Source organism: Meleagris gallopavo, chromosome 3, assembly GCF_000146605.3.
Source record: "Meleagris gallopavo isolate NT-WF06-2002-E0010 breed Aviagen turkey brand Nicholas breeding stock chromosome 3, Turkey_5.1, whole genome shotgun sequence".
In the NCBI taxonomy this organism is placed as follows: domain Eukaryota; kingdom Metazoa; phylum Chordata; class Aves; order Galliformes; family Phasianidae; genus Meleagris; species Meleagris gallopavo.
The window spans coordinates 12,916,509-12,922,371 of record NC_015013.2 but is presented as its reverse complement, the minus strand read 5'-3'; positions in this window follow the sequence as shown (position 1 = coordinate 12,922,371).

Below are 5,863 nucleotides of genomic sequence, written 5' to 3'. Positions count from 1 at the left end.
TGTGATTTAAAAAGCATTTAGAAAAAGGCTTTCTGTCCTATCACACCGACAAAATGTATTTCAGTCTATGACCTTTTGTTCTCCTTTTCTTCTTGTGTTCCTGCTTCCATGATACAAGATTAATCCAGGCAGACCACCAGAAAGCAATTGTAAGGGGCATGACTATTTAAAATTTGGCAGTATGACAGACTGTGTGATCTAAGGGAAAAGTGTGACTTCAGTACATGATGTGAGGGTACAAGATCTTCTGTTTCTGAATCTGAATTTTGTTCTCCCAGTCCTTGGTCTAAGCCCATCCTTTAACTCTGTGACCATGATAACCAACCTGAAACCTGTGGATAATAACAAGGATTCACCTGTTTCACCATTTTTGTGGCCTGTTTGGGCCACAAAGATGATTGAAAGGCCTGGAGCATATTCCCTGTGAGGAAAGGCTGAGGGAACTGGGTCTGTTCAGCCTTCAGAATAGAAGACTCTTAATAAGTGATCTTATTAATGTTTATAGATATCTTAAGTGTGGGAGTCAAAGGGACATGACCAGCCTCTTTTCGGTGGTCTGTAGGGACAGGATAAGGGCAAGCAGCCTTAAACTGGAGCATAGGAAGTTCTGCACCAATATGTGAAGGAGCTTCTTCGCAGTGAGGGTAATGGAGCACAGGAACAGGTTGCCCAGGGAGGCTGTGGAGTCTCCTCTGGAGATATTCAAGACCCCCCCTGGACGCCTACCTGTGCAGCCTACTGTAGGGAGCCTGCTTTGCAGGGGAGTTGGACTCGATTATCTCTACAGGTCCCTTTCAGCCCCTTCAATTCTATGATTCGGTGATTCATGGAGGGAGTAGGAAACTCTAGAATGAAAGTCAAGTAGATGGTTTCCTTTCCACACATAGAGGAATCATCTGATCTTTCATTTGCAATGAAAACTGTTGAAAGAAGTCTCATTTCTATTATGTGACCAAAGTCAGGTCATAAGTTATAGAATGTATAGGATTATAGATGTGTAAAAAGTCAGTTTGTGTTCTTGTCCTGGAAAATTGTAAAGTTAGCAATTTTTTAAAAATGGCTATAATTCCAAATTATATGCAAAATGCAAAAACTGTAAATGGATAATGATTTCTAGCAAGCCTGAAATGAAGCTTGCTTAGGGGAGTCTCAGACTGTCTTCTGTAGTCAGGTAAATTTCATTATTAAGAAAATGAATAGGAGTTTATTGAAATTATTGGAATCGTTCGTTATTTCTTTTCTGGTAGTTCTTCAATTGCTCTCCTCACAGTGCCTGAGGTCATATCTAGTTTTCACAAGTATACATATGCAGAGAGAAAAAAAGAGATTATTGTTGTCCTAAAGATCACTATAATCTCCCTAGAATACAGGAAGAAATAACCTATATACACATACCTACTCTGAGATGCGTATACACATAAATAGGAAAAGATGACAGTCCACAGTAAATTAGTGTAGCTTAATTGAAGTAAATCAAACTGCTAATTTGATTTAGTCAATCTGTACTAATTTACACCAGCAACTGAGATTTTGGCCCTTACTATTTTAATTTTGAACTAATCTGTTTATAGCTTTCAAATATATGGAGCCAGTTGATTGCTAAACTGTTTATTGGGTGTGGTTCCAGGATTACAACAGTAATTATTTTACTGAAGCCCTTTATTTTCAAAAATGCATGTTTCAGATTTACATAATAGGACTAGACAATGACTAAGGGCCAAATTATACCAAGATTATTGCGTGCACTTACTCATGTGTTATGTTTTTATGACTCACAATGGAGCTTGTTTGTGTTCCACCTTTGGACAGAGGTGCCTTTTTCTTTTTTGGGGAATGGGGGGAAACATTGTAGAGTGCAAGAATTACAAAAGTCTCAACCTGGGGAATTCTGTGCCAAGACATGATGCTAGACGATAAAATATTACTTAAGTGTGAAGGTGGGGGACTTGGTTATGAAATGCCAAACGGTTTTCCACAACTCTGCTACCTCAATATGGTGTTTATTTCCATTCTAAGAGCTAATTGGAGGCTTTACTGTAGATTCTGACCCAGAAACATCTGTCCTCTTTGCTACCCTCTCCCATGTGCTGGCATGAGAGTGTTTGGAATGGTATTTTGGGTGGTGATTGCCTGGAATCACCCATTCTCAGCACCCTTCCCTGTGCCAAAGGGTGGTGTTGATAAGGATAGTGGCAGAGTAGCAAGCTTTGAAGTAATGTTTTTCTTAATTTTCCCGTGGTGTGCTTCACAAAATAGTTTGCATCCACTTTGTTCTGTCAGTCTCAATGTTCCTTCATGCCTGGCTTTTGGGCTGAGGTCCTCTCCTTTGCTGTGGAGCCTGTTAACCAGAGAGCCAGGTGTGACTAGGTTCAGTAGATGTTGATGGTGGTGAGGATGCTTTCACGTAGGCTGGATGGTTGAATGAACCTGTTCAGTCTGGTTGTTGGTAGAATCTTCAGTCTGAGGGTGAAAGGCTTTAGACTCTTATCTCTTGAGTGGAGTAGCCTCTCTCCTGGCTCGTTGGTGTTTAGAATAATTACCTTAATGAAACAGGTCATCATCTGTTTGCTGTCATCAAGTGTAAAAAATGACAGGAGAGTTTAGAACTGCAAGGTTTGCTTTCTTGCAAGCAGAGAAGAAATTAATGAAAACATTGTTCCAATAGTCCTGATATTCCTAGTCTAATAGACCTGACCTCTTCAATTCATCCTTAAAAGTAAACACATATAAATAATTATCTGAGTTTTGTAAACAGAGCTAAGTATACATCTACAACGCTCCTTGGGATCACCAATGTTGACAGTACCTCTTAAAAAAAAGTATCTGTGAAGCAACATTCTGTAACTCTTGTAAGTTTGCAAAATTGCCTCAATCTTCATAACTGCTCGTTAAAGGATTTTCTAAAAAGAGCAGCAACACGTGGAGACTCATTTATCACTGTCTCTGCCTACTGGCGATCCCACCTACATACTGACGAATTACTGCTAACATAATATTTATGCAATAAACCAGCTGAAATATGTAAAAAGAAAAGAATTCTGTAGGGATCGTAAAGATTAAAGAAGTATTTGAAGTCTCTGGTTATTTTTTGCTGCTTGATAAACAGGGAGCATTCTTTTGGTTTAATGGCACAGTTCTCTTGAAGAGAGCAATGCAGGCTCTACTATTATGAAAAAGGTTCTCTTTTTTTACCATATTCATACTTGTTAACTAGACCTTGCTGTTTTGCAACAACTCAGATCTATGGAGCAGGGCTATTTTGAAAATCTCCTGAAGGCATCTGCTGCCTCCAGAGCTTCTTTAATAATGACCAAATGCCTCACCTTGCAAAGACCAGCCTGATAATTCCTTGAGACCTTACCCTTCTCCTCTAGCTGAAAACTGCTGTAAAGACTCCACCTGAGGCCCAGGTGCTTAAAGTGTCCCATAATAGAGGTGCAAACCTTATAGAGGAAGCAAAGCCACAGGCAGAACTGGAGCCCCAGAGGTGCATTAGTAAGCACAGGCTCAGCCTGAAACCTGTTGAGTCAAGTGGAGTGACCTTGTGTTAACAGTGAATCTAGGAGCTTTGCTCATAAGTGAGGATTGGGTCTGTAAAGGAAATATTACTAACTTTGCAACTGCAGACGTGAGAGCTCTCTCCTTACGCTTCTGGCTCTTCTGTGCACTAGCACATTAAAATCCAGGAATGACCATAGTAACCAAATGTTATCTTAGATCTCCAGGTCACCAACCCAAAAGGTTCATAAAGGGTAAGAGCCCGTTAGTGGTATTATGAATGCACAGTATCTGTGTTGGTCATTATAAAAGAGAGGAATATCACTTCCGATCAGGATGATCAGCCGGAATTGGTCAGCCTACATAAAAAGCACCACCTCTAGGAGGCTTGTATCTACTGGAATATAATTTTAAAGCAATTCATACTAATTCTGTTGTATGTTCATGTACAGTGTAAGTAACTGGATTATACAAAGGAGATGCAATTTGTATGTTAGTCAGCAAAATAGTAGCTCAGTCAAAGCAGAGGGAACAAAGCTATCAGTGATGAGCCTATGGCCTCATGATAGTTCTAGTGACTGAGTGATCACGCAGCAGCCATGTGAATGTATTTTTGTTAGAAAAAACACATTGAAAAGGATGATTTGTCTTTTGCATGTACCATCTCCCTATCCATCTGAGAAACGAAAAATCTCCTAGGGGAATTGTGGTATAATGCTGCACAAAACTAACATGTTAGACCTCTTCAGTACCCCTGCATCAAGGTATTGACAGTGATGATTTGCCCTTTAGTTGAGTTACTTTAGCAGTGTCTGTCAGCGAAGAACATCACCAAGTCATTTGTTCACATGAGTAAGTGGCTGGGAAATAGTTCTTCAGAAAGAAGCCTTGCAGGTTATAGTAAATCACAAGTGTGAACATGAGCCGGGAATGCTGTTATTAATAATAATAATTTTTAAAAATGCCAACCTGGGATATACAAGCAGGAATATAGTTGACAAGATGCATGAAGTAATCTTGCTTCACTCAGTGCCGATAAGACATCAGCTGGAGCACTGAATGTGATTTTGGGCTGTGCCCTCCTAAGAGGATGTGAGCTCATTGGAGAGAACCCAAAGTGAACAAGGGAATGATCAAAACTCTGGAAAATCTTTTGATAAAGAGTCTGAATGTGTGGTTTGTGGGTTTTCTTTTTTCTTTTTCTCTTTTTCCTTTTTTTTTTCTTTCCACATAACGGAAGATTTCAGGAAGACAGAATCTTCAAATATATAAAAAAGCTCTGTCAAAGAGGAAAATAATAATAATAAAGTAATCGTAGATGGTATAATCTATACTGTTTTTCTTTTTTATGTTAACTAGCCTTCTGATTGCAAATTGTAAGAAAATTAGTTGTATATTAATCTTTGAATGATGAAGGCGGTGTTTTCCTAAAGTAGTAAAGTATCTGTGACTGGCAATCTGTTAGGAAAGGTGGGTAAACATATTTAATGTATCATGTAGGAGGAGATGCTTCTGCCTTGGAGCACCAAAATGAAAGACAGAAAAATAACACTAAAAAGTATGTACTATTATTTCACGGGGCAAGAATAACAGTAGAGAAAATAACAAGATACTATTATTTCACGGGGCAAGAATAACAGTAGAGAAAATAACAAGACTTCCAAAGACTCATGAACATCTTGTGCAAATTTTAAGATGTGACACAGTGGCACGTACTCTGTTAGTCATGTAACAAGATGGCAGTCCACACAGACTAAACTCCCTGGTATGCCTCACAGCCTGCATGTGCTGACAGAAGAAGAATATCACCATCAGGGTGGTACCCACACAGCTTAGAAGCAGTGGTGTGGGTTAATCCCAGAATGTTACTTCTTGAGCAGTTTGATCTAGAGTATCTCCACATGTGACATAACTCACAGGATTTTCTTTTTCCCTGTGAGAAAAGAGATAAAAATGCAATTAGAACTGGTAGAGGAAAAGATGACAAAGTTATATGTCAAGCATGCAATTTGGTTCAGGAATGCTACCAGGAATGCATGTTAAGAGCATAGAAACAATCAATCTAACATTTAACTTCAGCAGATAAGGGAAGAGCAGAACCTGAAACTAAGCAGCCTTCTTGGCAATTGGATTTTAGCTCAGATGTCTCTTTGGAAAATTACTCAGTTTTTGTTTGTTTGTTTTCTAATTTTTTCTTTTTTTCAGGGGGTAGGGGAAGAAGGGAAGGAAGAAGATGGCAAAAGTTAGGTTTTGATTAAAATAGGATAGATGTAGAGTTGACTTTCCTTGGAAACATTCATGTTTACCTAAAAATAAAATACCAGTAATTTGTTAGAGTTTTGGGTTTCAGACAATAACAGTAAGT